Genomic DNA, 15726 nt, shown 5'->3' with positions numbered 1-15726 from the left:
GGCTCAGGTGGGAAGAAGCCGAAGTAGTGGCAGTTGTTCCCTATTGGCCCAACAGGCCATGGTTTCCCCTCCTGATGCAGCTCAGTTACCGGGATCCAGTTCCTCTCCCTTCCAGACCAGATCTCCTGTTGCAGGGAACATCTTTTCACTCATGCCCATTCCATCTCCATCTGATGGCTTGGTTCTTGAGAGGGCAAGGCTGGAAGCGCTAGGATGTCCAAGTACGGCTATTGCTACTTTACTGAATGCCAGAAGACCAGGTAAGGAACAAAGTTTATCAAAGGATCTGGTCGAAGTTTACGGACTATGTTTCCACCACTGACGGTTCCTGTAATGATCCAAAGATACAAGATATTCTGGGCTTTTTACAAACAGGCCTGGATCTGTCTTTATCAGTAAGTTCTTTACGGGTTCAGGTTTCCGCAATCTCTGCCTTCACAGGGGTATCCTGGGCCAGACACCATCTTACCAGACAGTTCTTCAGAGGAGCAATAAGGCTCAGACCTCAAAGAAAACCGAGATTTTCCAAGTGGGATCTTCCTTTTGTCCTGGATTTCTTCTCAGGAAAAGAAATTCAACATATGGATCAATCAACTATTAAAGATCTTTCTCTCAAAGCTGTCTTCCTAGTAGCCATAACATCGGCTAAGAGGGTCTCTGAGATCAGTTCTCTAGGATTCAAGGAGCCATTCCTTACTTTCTTCCCTGATCGAGTAGTCTTGATTCCTATGCTAGGATCAAATCCTAAGGTAACATGTGTATTTCACGAGAATCAAGAGATTGTTCTTCCAACTTTCCGGACAACTGAAGACTCTAATATTCATCCTTTAGATGTTGGAGAAGTGTTAAAGCAATACTTAGAAGCCACAGCTTCTTTTCGGAAGTCTGATCATCTGTTCATTTATTTTCACGGGAAAAACAAAGGATTGCGTGCTTCTTCCAGAACCATCGCAGCTTGGATTGTCCAAGCCATCCAAGGGGCTTATAAGGCTAAGGGTTTGACTCCTCCGGAGGCAGTGACCGCTCATTCTACCACAAGCGTTTCTACATCATGGGCAGCTTCCCGTCATGTATCCCCGGAAGTGATCTGTAAGGCGGCCTCATGGTCGTCGATTAATACATTTATGACGCACTATTGCGTAGAACCGGCTTCTTTGTCTTTGGTTAATTTTGGTTTGCATGTCGTATCTGTTGACGGTGCCAATTAAACCTTTTTTTCTTTAACCAGCAATTTGCCCACCCGGGTGTGTATGGCTAGTTATTTCCCATATGTAGGCTGCCATGGAGTCTGTCAGGAAAATGGAAAATTTATATCAAATACTTACCGTAATTTTCCTTTCCTGATGGACTCCATGGCAGCAGGAGTTCCCTCCTATTTGCTGGAGTAGGCTAAGTTACGGAACACGGTCTCTGACTAGAAGCAAAGATTTATGGGAGTGGGGTCCTATGAGGTATGAGAGGCGGGATTAACCCATACGTAGGCTGCCATGGAGTCCATCAGGAAAGGAAAATTATGGTAAGTATTTGATATAAATTTTACGTTTTACGTTTTTGGTTGTAACATGAGAAAAGGTGGAAAATTTCAAGGGGGTATGAAAACTTTTTCAAGGCACTGTATATCCCATAGTTTATAGACACTATGACTTTCACACAAACCAATTCGTATACACTTATTGGGGGGATTTTTTTTTATCAGTTATGTAGCAGAATACATTTTGGCCTAAATGTATGACAAAATTTGATTTTATTGTTTTATAACAGAAATTAGAAAATATATTTTTTTCTAAGTTGTCAGAAAAAAAAATCCAGTAGTGATCAAATATCACTAAAAAAATAATAATATAAGAATGAAAAAATGTTAGTGATGAAGTGATGAATAGCAAAAAAATGGCCTGGTCATGAAGGGGGGTAAATCTTCCGGAGGTCAAGTGTATATAAGAAGTAGTAAAACAAAGGGTTCGCTCTGGGACTTCAAAAGAAGTGGGTACCGTTTCCGCCAGTAAACATAACAGTAGTAAATACAGTATATGGTTTATTCAAGTAAAATTGTTTACATGCATAGATATCACCAACAGTTGCCAAAAAAGATATATAGACAAGAAATATTGGTACGTTGTTGTAATAGCAGTCATAGTACATGGGCATCATACTACCCGACTAGTTTCGCGAGATCCAGCTCGCTCTTCAGGGGTGGATGTGTGTAACATTGTACCTAAGATAAAAAAGTGTATAGTTGGCAAAATGGCGCAGTATTAGTTATAAAGGCACAGGGTAGGAGGGGTTTTCTGTGCCACCTGCTGTCCCCATCTGCTTTCGGGCGGATGGGGACACCCTGTTCAGGCTCCGGAGGCGTGGCGTCTGCGATTTTGCGGACGTCAGCGCAGCTGGACGCACGATATCATCTGATGGCTGGGGGATGTGTCCGCATTGGCGTGCCTCCCTATGACAGTGGGCGCCTCCTGTGCTCAAATGTCAGCCCTTCACACGTGGTGTTGGGGGCGGAGCCTCCTGGGCTCTTCCGGGGGTTAAATTGGAGGTCAGGCATAACTTGCGTTTCAATTTCACTCTTCACTGAGGACACACACAGCTGTGGAGGTTGCCGGCTGTGTCTCATTACTCTTATATTCAAGATATTCACCACACTCAGGTATTTACCATTTTTCACCTTTTTGATACTTGTCACATTTAGGCACACTTGCATACCTCATACATAGCTTTATTTATTTTATTTATTCATTTTTATTTATTTTTTTATTTTTTGAGCACTTATTTTTATTTATTTTTGATTTTTGATATCACACATCTCACTACACTATCACAATCCACCCCTCTTTCCTCTCCGTCCTTTTCATCTTATCACTTGTTAGTATCCCTCTGCTTTCCTATGTTTTCCATCATCTCCATGTCCCTACCATCGATGGCCCAGGCCTTTTACTTATATATACATATCTGTATGCCAATACTCATTGATTTTACTTTACTACTTTAGATGCCTGACAAACATACTCATGTTTATAGCCTATACTCCTTATGGACTAACGAGGTTTCTAGGGATACATCACTACCCTACTATTACACAATCACAGTCCACCTCCTTCACTTCTTTTTCTTTTTTATCTTTTCACCTGTTAGTATCCCTCTGTTATCCTATGTTTCTTACTAGACATGTGCACAGCCAAAAAAATTCATTCAGTTTCGTTTTCGTTTCATTCGTTTATTTTTTTTTTTTTGTTTTTCGGGTCATTCGTTATGATCGCGATTCGTAAATTCTTAAATGCGTTCATTCGTACATTCGTAAATTCGTAAAACCGCACATTTGTAAATGAGAAAATTCGGAAATTTGTAAATTCGAAGTTTGAAAATCCAAAAACCCGAAAATTCAAAAATCTGAAATAGTAACTAACTATTAAATTATAGGTATTGTAATTTCCTTTCAAATTTGACTGTCAGTGAACGTAACAAATACGAATTTATCCGAAGTTACGAATTATCCAAAACGAATGCCGCATCTAAACAAATGGAACGGAACAAATTAATAATAAATAATAATAATAAAACGTTGTTATTATTATTATTGTTGTTTATTATTATTAATTCATTACGTTCCATTCCGTTTTTTCGGATCATTCATAACTTCGGATAAATTTGTATTTGTTACGTTCACTAACAGCCACATTTGAAAGGAAATTACAATACCTATCATTTAAAAGTTACTAGTAATTACTAATAGTTAAGTTATTATTAGTTAACTATTATTTCAGATTTTCGAATTTACAAATTTACGAATTCACTAATTTACGAATGTATGAATGCCCGAATTTACGAATGTCCAATTTTATCGAATTTACGAATATTCAGAAAAAAATTCGTTAAACGGGTTTTCGTTAATTCGGATATTCCCGAATTAACGAATTTGTCGAAATTCGTTAAAAAACGAATTCGGAACGAAACATATTGCACATGCCTATTTCTTACCATCTCCATGTTCCCTACCATCTTTGGGTCCAGGCCTCTCATTTCATGCAGATATATCTTTATGCTAATACTTATTGATTCTACTTTACTACTTTAGATGCCTGACAAACATACTTATGTTCACAGCCTACACTCTATATGAACTAACGAGGTCTCTAGGGTTACATCACTACACCCATGCCATGCCTGCTCGCCGTTGGGCCCCTGGTGGGGTCCCATCTGACTTCGCCCCCCCTCAGCTCCCTGGTGAGGCACCTGCTGCCGCTATCTTGGAGCCGCACACCTGTAGCCATGGTCAAGCTGAGTGGTGAGTATGGGGACCCATAACCCCCTCCTACCCTGTGCCTTTATAACTAATACTGCGCCATTTTGCCAACTATACACTTTTTTATCTTAGGTACAATGTTACACACATCCACCCCTGAAGAGTGAGCTGGATCTCGCGAAACTAGTCGGGTAGTATGATGCCCGTGTACTATGACTGCTATTACATCCATGTACCAATATTTCTTGTCTATATATCTTTTTTGGCAACTGTTGGTGTTATCTATGCATGTAAACAATTTTACTTGAATAAACCATATACTGTATTTACTACTGTTACTCCGAAAATAAGACCTAGCATGATTGTCGGTGATGGCTGCAATATAAGCCCTACCCCTCAAATAAGCCCTACCTTTTTTCCCAAAAAATAAGCCCTACCCTGAAAATAAGACCTACAAGGACTTTAACTAGGGCTTATTTGGGGGGTAGGGCTTATATTGCAGCCATCACCGACAATCACGCTAGGTCTTATTTTCGGGGGAAACAGGGTATGTTTACTGGTGGAAACGATACCCACTGCATTTAAAGTCCCAGGGCGAACCCTTCATTTTACTACATGTTATAGGGATGGAAGTGTGTTACTGGGGGGACACCAGACCTTTCTCTTTTTTTTAGTGTATATAAGAAATACATTGTTTAGAATTATCTGTAATTTTGTATCAGGAGGGTATCAACATTATTATTTTTATAAAAGCACAGAAAGTCTATGATTTCTCTCAATCTCTCTCGAAATTTTCATTTGCTTTGTAAATCCCAAAGGACTCTGCATTAATCATTGATACAATTTAAATCTAAACTGCTAAAAAAAAAATAAAATACATAAATAAAATTATTCCAATCCTTGTAAAAGCAAAAATAGCTCAAGTGGGTAATTTAATTTAATTTAATTTTATCTAATAATTAATTTAATTAATTTTTAATCTAATAATGAATTTAATTCATTTTATTTTATCTAATAATTAATTTAAATCATTTTATTCTATCTAATAAATCATGTAATTCATTTTATTTTATCCAATAATTAATTGAATTTATTTTATTTAATAATTTCATCCTAATTTTCATGTAATACGTGATGCCGCCTTTTATGGTTTATATAAATTTGAGTAAAATCTTTTGATTACCAACAACATACAGTTTCAGCATACTGAGTGTTGAAAAGATTTTCATGAATAAATGTATGCAAAATAAAAATTTATTTTTCAGGCGTGCGCTATTTTTTCTTACCATATTAAAGGATGATTGGATATAAACAATTTTATGAATACATGGCTGGCTAAGACATCTCCAGGGTACAGAGAGTTTCTACAGGACGAAGGATTTATCCTTTGAGCCTCCATTTGATATGATCTTCAGGATTTCAAATGCACTCCAAAGGATATTTTCGGACTGGACCTTCATATAGAAGAGCCAACGCCGTGTATGATGCAACACTCACTTTTTTTCTATGAGAAAATTCGTCTCGGAAATCTAAAGTTTTTATTCCCCCCGTGCTCATCATTTATACGGGAAAAAGTCTTAACTTTCACATGTGGATCAATCAGCCTCCGGGGTTGGAAGGAATACTAATTCTTGGCCAATTAGCCTCTGATTTGGGAGGAATATTACATTTTAATACCTAAAAAATTTAATACTTTTTTGGGCAAGAAGTTGGAGATTTTTTATTTATTTATTTATTTATTTATTTATTTTAGAATTTACAACCACTGAGGCTATTAATATTTGACAGATCTAAACATCAAAAATACTTTGTCTACCATGGTCCTTCCTAAGATTTGTTTAATTTTTTTATAGGGTGTGCGAAGCTATAAAGATTATTTTTTGTTTTTCTTCATTTTTTTTTAGAATGTATTTATTTATTTATTTTTTTAAATTTACAACCACTGAGGCTATTAATATTTGACAGATCTAAACATCAAAATGCTTTTATGTCTACCATGGTCCTTCCTAAGATTTGTTTAATTTTTTTTTTTTTGATAGGGGGTGTGAAGTTATAAACATTATTTTTTGTTTTTCTTTAAATTTTTTTTTTTAGATTTTTTTTTTTTTTTTTAGAATTTACAACCACTGAGGCTATTAATATTTGACAGATCTAAACATCAAAAATACTTTTATGTCTACCATGGTCCTTCCAAAGATTTATTAAATTTTTTTATAGGGTGTGCGAAGTTATAAAGATAATTTTTTGTTTTTCTTTAAAAAAAAATTTTTTAGAATGTTTTTTTTTTGTTTTTTAGAATTTACAACCACTGAGGCTATTAATATTTGACAGATCTAAACATCAAAATACTTTTATGTCTACCATGGTCCTTCCTAAGATTTGTTTAATTTTTTTATAGGGTGTGTGAAGTTATAAACATTATTTTTTGTTTTTCTTTAAATTTTTTTTTTTTTGGGAGGAATATTACATTTTAATACCTAAAAAATGTAATACTTTTTTGGGCAAGAAGTTAGAGATTTTTTATTTATTTATTTATTTTTTTTTAGAATTTACAACCACTGAGGCTATTAATATTTGACAGATTTAAACATCAAAATACTTTTATGTCTACCATGGTCCTTCCTAAGATTTGTTTAATTTTTTTTATAGGGTGTGCGAAGTTATAAAGATTATTTTTTTGTTTTTCTTTCAATTTTTTTAATTATTATTTCTTTTTTATATATATATAAATACACCCCTAAGTGTGTTTTTTTTAATGTAATAATGTAATAAAGCAATATTATGATTTTTGCAGCATTTAGTACACTTTATTACCAAAAGTATTGGGACACCTGCCTTTACACACACATGAACTTTAATGACATCCCAGTCTTAGTCCGTAGGGTTCAATATTGAGTTGTCCCCCCCTTTAGAGCTATAACAGCTTCAGCTCTTCTGGGAAGGCCGTCCACAAGGTTTAGAAGGGTGTCTATGGGAATGTTTGATCATTCTTCCAGAAGCGCATTTGTGAGGTCAGGCACTGATGTTGGACGAGAAGGCCTGGCTCACAGTCTCTGCTCTAATTCATCCCAAAGGTGTTCTATTGGGTTGAGGTCAGGACTCTGTGCAGGCCAGTCAAGTTCCTCCACCCCAAACTCGCTCATCCACGTCTTTATGGACCTTGCTTTGTGCACTGGTCCAATTCATTTGGTGGAGGGGGGATTATGGTTTGGGGGTTGTTTTTCAGGGGTTGGGCTTGGCCCCTTAGTTCCAATGAAGGGAACTCTTAAGACGTTGGCATTCCAAGACATTTTGGACAATTTTATGCTCCCAACTTTTTGTGAACAGTTTGGGGGAGGGCCCCTTCCTGTTCCAACATGACTGCCCACCAGTGCACAAAGCAAGATCCATAAAGAACATGGATGAGCGAGTTTGGGGTGGAGGAACTTGACTGGCCTGCACAGAGTCCTGACCTCAACCCGATAGAAAACCTTTGTAATGAATTAGAGCGGAGACTGCGAGCCAGGCCTTCTCATCCAATATCACTGCCTGACCTCACAAATGCACTTCTGGAAGATTGGTCAAACATTCCCATAGACACACTCCTAAACCTTGTGGACGGCCTTCCCAGAAGAGTTGAAGCTGTTATAGCTGCAAAGGGCGGAGCCAACTCAATATTGAACCCTATGGACTAAGACAGGGATGCCATTAAAGTTCATGTGCGTGTAAAGGCAGGGTGTCCTGATACTTCTGGTAATACAGTGTATGTATTGGTAAAATACACAAAACATTTGGAATGGCCTAGAACCTTGCAAAAATAACCTATTTTTTGTTCATTTTATTTATTTAAACTTTTTTTTTGGCTATTCTCAGACAAAAAGAAAAAAAAAAAAGAAAATAAACAAAAACACAAATAAATAAACTTGCCTGGACTTAATGGACAACTTGGTCTTTCTTCTACCATCATTCTGTCATTCTTAAGTCTTTCTTTCCTCTGAGCTATCCGGGTTTTCCTTTGCAAAATGGGGATACGTGGACATCATATGTGAGCCTGGAGATTTGCCCCCCCCCCCCCCCACCATCGAAGACACCGGGAGCGTCAGCAAGCTAAAAGGCCTTGGCTGGGCTAAAGCCACTTGCCCTTTTATGCTTGCCATCTGGTAAGCAGGATCAATTACTACGGTGGATTGACACTATTGCTTATAGGTGCACGGTGGTGGTGTTTATACTTTGGAAGGATTCAAAATTCCCTTTCTTTGATATTATCTGTATAGTTTTACAAGATGACTAAACTTTTTAATAGGGTGTGTTTATAAAACTTTATATTTTGTGTTTCTTTAAACTTTTTAAATGTTTCTATTTATTTATTTATTTTTTTATATACATTTTTATATAAATACACCCCAAAGTGTGTTTTTTTTTTTTTTTTTGTTTGTTTTTTTATGTAACAATGTAATAAAGCAATAATATAATTTTTGCAGCATATAGTTTGTATTGGTAAAATACAAACAAAAAAGTATAATGTTTCTAAATACTTCGCCATCTCCCCATCCTTTGTAACCAGATGTCCTTCCTCATTCTTTATGGGGCCAATATGGTCTGTCCTCCCTTTTTTACCGTTTACATACTTAAAGAATTTCTTGGGATTTCTTTTGCTCTTCCCAGCTATGTGTCTTTTTCGTATTCTATCTTAGCCGTCCTTACTGCACCCTTACAATTCTTGTTGCATTCTTTGTAAACTCTGAATGCTGATGATGATCCCTCAACCTTGTATTTTTTGAAGGCCTTCTCCTTTGCTTTTATATGCATTTTTACATTGGAGTTAAGCCATCCAGGACTTTTGTTCGCTCTTTTAAATTTTATTACCCAATGGGATGCATTGACTAATGCCCTTATTTAATATCCTCTTAAAGCAAACCCATCTCTCCTCTGTGTTCCTTGTTCCTAAGATTTTATCCCAATTCATGCCTTCTAAACAAGGTTCGTAGTTTAGGGAAGTTGGCTCTTTTAAAATTCAGTGTCTTTGTATTCCCCTTATGTTTCCTATTTGTGTGATTTATACTGAAGCCAATTGACCTGTGATCGCTGTTTCCTAAATTGCCCCGTATTTCCACATCCGTGATCAGGTCTGTATTGTTGGCAATCAGTAGATCCAGTAACGCTTTATTTCTAGTTGGTGCGTCTACCATCTGAACCATGAAATTGTCCTGCAAGACATTTAGGAACTGGCGAGCCTTAGATGAATGCGCGGTTCCCTCCGCCCAGTCTATGTCTGGATAATTAAAATCCCCATTATGATAACACTTCCCATCCTTGCTGCTAGTCCAAATTGTGATAGGAGGTCCGCCTCCCCCTCCTCCCACAGGTTAGGGGGCCTATAGCATACTCCCAGTATTATTTTCCCCTTAGCTTCATCCCTTTGGAGCTCTACCCATAAGGATTCCACCTCCTCTCTAGCTCCCTCAGTGTTGTCATCTCTCACATTCACTTGTACATTATTCTTGATATATAGGCATACCCCTCCCCCTTTTTTACCCTCTCTATCCCTGAGATAAAAGGATATACCCTTGAATGGTTGCCAGCCAATCATGAGAGCTGTTGAACCAGTTCTCTGAAATTCCCACAAAATCCAAATCCTCCTCATACAACAGTATCTCTAGTTCACCCATCTTGTCCGCCAGGCTCCTGTGATTGGTGAACATGCCACGTAGTGTAGACCGGTCGCATATTATCCTCGTATTGGGTGTTCCAAGATTGCAGCTAGGACTTGTTACTATACTTACCTTGGGTTTATGTGCTTTGGTCAACCTACCACTAATGCCCCCAATACTACCCTCTGGAATATGTTCCTCGCTGACTATCTCTACCTTTGGACCCTCCCCCCCCCCCCCCATCACCTAGTTTAAAAACCCCTCTAACTTTTTGGCCATCTTTACTCCCAGCTGATCTGCTCCCTCCTCATTTAGGTGCAGTCCGTCCCTTCTACTGGTGATCGACTGAGAATTCAGCCCAGTCCTCCAGGAACCCAAACCCCTCCTTACTACACCAGCTCGGTATCGGTAAAATACAAACACAGAAACAAAATTTGGCATAGCCTAGAATCATTCTATTTTTAATAATTAAATAACATTTTTCCTTGAGAGAAAATAGCCTAAATTTTAAATATTTATTTATTTTACTTTTTTTGTCTATACTCAGGGAAAAAAAAAAAAAAAAAAAAAAGTACCCCCCCCCCCCCCCAAAAAAAATAAATACATAAAAAATGTGGCACACTCGATGGGCCACTAAATATTTTTTAATGTAATAAAGTATATTATAATTTTTGTAGCATATATTATGTATTGGTAAAATACAAACACACAAAAAAAAATTGTCATAGCCTAGAATCATTCTATTTTAATGACTAAATAACAATTGATCTTGAGAGAAAATAGCCAATTTTTTTTATATTTTTGGGTTTTTGTTTTTTTGTCTATACTCAGAAAAAAGTAAACCCGCCCACCTCCCAAAAAAATAACACTTGATTGACCACTAAATATTTTTTTAATGTAATGATGTAATAAAGTATATTAAAATTGTAGCATATAGTATGTATTGGTAAAATACAAACACACAAAAAATGGAATAGCCTAGAATCATTCCATTTTTAATGATTAAATAATATTTGACCTTGAGAGAAAATAGCCTATTTATTTATTTTTGTCTTTTTTTTTTCTATGCTCAAAAAAAAAAAAAAAAAAAAGGTAACCCCCCCTCCCCCCCAAAAAAATATTGTTGTTATAATATAATAAAGTATATTATTTTTGTTGCAAAAATTAAAATACAAAAAACAAAAATTTATAATATACTTTATTACATCATTACATTAAAAAATACCTTGATCTGAGTATAGACAAAAAAAAAAAAAAAAAAAAAAACCACACACGACAAAAGGAAAACACAAAAAATAAATATGAAAAATTAGGCTATTTCCTCTAAAGGTCATATGCTATTTAATCATTAAAAATTGAATGATTCTGGGCTATGCCAATTTTTTTTAGTATGTTTGTATCTTACTGATTCCCATCCTCTGAATCTCATTATATCTCGTCTCCATGAGTGGATCCCTAAAAGTGTAAGCAAATACAAAGTTTTTATCCATACCAACTACACTATATGCTACAAAAATAATAATAAAATGTATTACAGTAAAAAATATTTAGTGGTCCATCGAGTGTGCTCCATTTTTTTATTCATTGGGGGGGGTTACCCCTTTTTCTGGGTATAGAAAAGAAAGTACAAAAAAGTAAAAAAACAAAAAAGAAATATTTAAAATTAGGCTATTTTCTCTCAAGGTCAAATGTTATTTAATCATTAAAAATAGAATGATTCTGGGCTATGCCAATTTTTTTAGTATGTTTGTATTTTACCGATACGTACTATATGCTACAAAATAATACTTTATTACATTAAAAAATATTTAGTGTACCATCGAGTGTGCCTCATTTTTTTTTATTGGGGGGGGGGGGGGGGGGTACTCCTTTTTCTGGGTACAGAAAAGAAAGCACAAAAAAGTAAAAAAAAAAAAAATTAAATTGGGCTATTTTCTCTCAAGGTGAAATGTTATTTAATCTTTAAAAATAGAATGATTCTGGGCTATGCCAATTTTTTTTAGTATGTTTGTATTTTACTGATACACACTATATGCTACAAAAATAATATACTTTATTACATTAAAAAATATTTAGTGGTCCATCGAGTGTGTACCTTATTTATTTGGGGGGTTACCCCTTTTTCTGGGTATAGAAAAGAAAGTACAAAAAAGTAAAAAAAAAAAAAACAAACAAAAAAGAAATATTAAAAATTAGGCTATTTTCTCTCAAGGTCAAATGTTATTTAATCATTAAAAAAAATAAAATGATTCTGGGCTCCAACACTCAGGAAAAAAAAAAAAAAAAAAAAAAAAAAAAAAAAAAAAAAAAAAAAAAAAAAAAGGTACCCCCCCCAAAATAAATAATGGCACACTCGATGGACCACTAAATATTTTTTAATGTAATAAATTATATTATAATTTTGTAGCATATAGTATGTATGGGTAAAAACTTTGTATTTGCTTAAACTTTTAGGGATTCACTCATGGAGACGAGATATGAGATTCGGAGGATGGGAATCCCTCGACTGACCCCCTCCTTTTCCCTCTAATGTTCAGAATGTGGAGATAAAATAGATTTTCCCGTCGCTCCAGCAGGACGGCGCCCACCAGCAGGCCAGCGATGTGTTCCCAGCAAATGATTCGTAAATGTAAAGAAAATTAAATGGGGGGGATAATGGATTCTTCTCCTGTTCTGGCGGTAATAGAGCTGAAATAATATTTACTGTGGGGCGGTCTGCTTAACCTTTCTACATCCCGACATTTACTATAGAAATACAAATCGCAGTGCGGGCAAAGTATATAATACACAGAAGTACCCCGAGGGGGGGGGGGGGAATTCACAGGTTCAGAAGAATACAGAATGTAGTTAAAGTGGACCTGACAGCGGAAGCTGAACTCCAGGCAGAGATGAATAAAATGGCAAATCTGTAATTTTTAATACATCGCCAGATTTTTTTTAATCCCTTTTGCTTATTTTTCAAACTTGTTGTTTACAATTTAAATTTTTATTTTTGCTAGAAAATTACTTAAAAACACCCAAACATTATAATTATAAATAATTTTTTTTTTTTTTTTTTAGACACCCTAGAGAATATAATGGCGGTCGTTGCAATATTTATGTCACACCCATAACTGCGCAGCAGTCTTAAACGCATTTTTTTGGAAAAAAAAAACAAAAAACACTTTTTTGAATTAAAAAAAGAAAGCGGTAACTTTATTTTTTTATATTGTGAAAGATAATGTTACGCCGAGTAAATTGATATCCAACATGTCACACTTCAAAATTGCGCCTGCTCGTGGAATGGCGACAAACTGACCCTTAAAAACCTCCATGGGTGACATTTAAAAATTTCTACAGGTTACCAGTTTTGAGTTACACGGGAGGTCTAGGGCTAGAATTATCGCTCTCGCGCTAACGATCGTGGCGATACCTCACGTGTGTGGTTCGAACACCGTTTTCATATGCGGGCGCCACTTACGTATGCGTCCGCGAGCACAGAAAAAAAAAAAAATTATTTTTTTACACTGTACCTTTAAAAAAAAAAGTTTGGGTCACTTTTATTCCTATTACAAGGAATGTAAACATCCCTTGTAATAGAAAAAAAGCATGACAGGACCTCTTAAATATGAGATCTGGGGGGGTCAAAAAGACCTCACATCTCATATTTACACGTAAAAGCAATTAAAAAAATTTTTTTTTTTTTTTGATAAAAAAAAGTCCCTTTTAAGCCATTGGGCGGAAGTGACATTTGACATTTTTTCCCTCATCCAGCATCATTGAGTCGAGTGGGGGCCATCTTTCCCTCACAAGGCTTCCGGCCTCTGGGGGGGGGGGGGGGGGGGGGGGAGAACTGGGGGGAGGATCGGATCATCTTCGCCGTCTCCCGATGGCCCTGGTAAGCGACGGAGAGCACCGGGAGTGCGGTAGGCACCTCTCCCACTGCCGATAAAAGTGATCTCCTGGCGAATCCGCCACAGAGACCACTTTTATCTGAAAGTGGACCGCCCTCCGCTTCAGAATCTGCTGCCATACCAACGGTATTCTATGTCAAAGAATCGACGTATAGCGACGGCGGGCGGTCTGGAAGTGGTTAACCACTTCAGCTCTGAGATTTACCACCCCCCTTCACAACCAGGCCATTTTTTGAGATACGGCACTGCCTTACGTTAACTGACAAATGCGCGGTCGTGCGATGTACCCAAATGTCCTTTTTTTCCCACAAATAGAACTTTCTCTTGGTGGCATTTGATCACCTCTGTTTTTGTTTATAGCGCAAAAAACAAAAGCAAAGGATTTTGAAAAAAAAAAAAAAAAAATTTTGACTTTCTGCTATAAAACCTATTCAATAAAAATGTTTAAAAAATGTCAAATTTCAATATGTATTCTTCTACATATTTTTGGTAAAACAAAATCCCATTAAGTGTATGTTGATTGGTTTGCGCAAAAGTCATAGCGTCTACAAACTATGGGATATTTTTACTAGTAATGTGCTTGTTAACTGTAGAAGAGGTGCTTGTACCGGGGGGGGGGGGGGACGGGGACAGATGTGTCCCTGCATAGCAGAAACACAGGATCACTGCCTTCCCTTCTCACAGGACAGTGATCTGCCTCGTTTACATGGCAGACTGTTGCTCTACCGAACAGACATTGAGTCCGCATGACCCGCTGATAGGATCCTGCAGTCACTACATCTGCTCTCCCCAGGACCCTGCATTCACTCCATGTGGTCTCCCCAGGACCCTGCATTCACTATATCTGGCCTCTCCAGGGCCCTACATTCACTATAGCTGGTTACCCCAGGACCCTGCAGTCACTATATCTGGTCTCCCCAGGACCCTGCAGTCACTATATCTGGTCACCTCAGGAGATATATCCTCCAAAAAGGATATTTATAGGACTGCTTGTTCAGGGGAAGGGGTTGTAAATCAGGAATCACAGAATTGTGTGCTTACATTTTTTTTTTTTTATTGTATTTGATTTCACTTCTACCATCACAGCAGGTGGTGGTTTTGTATGTGCATCTATATCAGGGGTAGTGAATTAAAGTTCAAGGAGGTCCCATAACTACAAAAAAAAAAAAAAAAAAAAAAAAAAAAAAAAAAAATTGGCCGAGGTCCGAAGTCTGTGCCATGAAAGATTGTACGTGTCTACTTTGCTTTTTTTGACGCAAGTGGCGCTTTCCTTACTGTTCCCTCCACACACTCTAATACTCTAAATGTCCCCAATGTTCTCCCTTACATCAGGCGTCCCTACCAGAGTGATTACATTGGGGGCCCCCCCCCCCCCCCCGACTATCCCCATAAATCAGACTCCTGACCAGGACAATCTGCATTCCTCACAAGATTGCTTCCATGCTCCTCAAGCAGCCAACGTGGCAATGGCTCACATGCCTTTAAATTGGTGCAATAGAAAAATGCCTCGCTCCAGGTACATATTGGACCTGCATGCAGTCTTCAGTGACAGGAAATTTACAGGGATTGCTTAAAAATGATAATGGAAGGAACTGGATGCACAAATTCTAGAGGAAGGTAAGCGGCAAATATCCATCCCATAGGCCCAACCACTGCAAAAAGCACACAGATACTTCCAATTGTAAAAAAGGAAGTGCCTTCTTTTCCCTTAAAGACTGAAGTAAAAACTCATTGGTGCAGAATGGGAGAGATCTGATAAGAACAATTTACAGTAAAAAAGGTATCCAATGAAGCTGGCTGATGAATGTTAAAGCAATGCACTTCCAGGAGTGGATGGGACTCGCCTGCGTCTGGTGTGCAAGTGTCTTTGCCTTCAATACCTTTAGGGTTCCCATGGATTGGAAAGTGGGCTTAAGGTCCTAGTCAAAAAATGCATGAACAGTGTTCACCATGAATTCCAATT

The sequence above is a fragment of the Aquarana catesbeiana genome, linkage group LG04, assembly GCF_042186555.1.
Source record: "Aquarana catesbeiana isolate 2022-GZ linkage group LG04, ASM4218655v1, whole genome shotgun sequence".
NCBI classification, from domain to species: Eukaryota; Metazoa; Chordata; class Amphibia; order Anura; family Ranidae; genus Aquarana; species Aquarana catesbeiana.
This window is presented reverse-complemented; position numbering follows the sequence as displayed.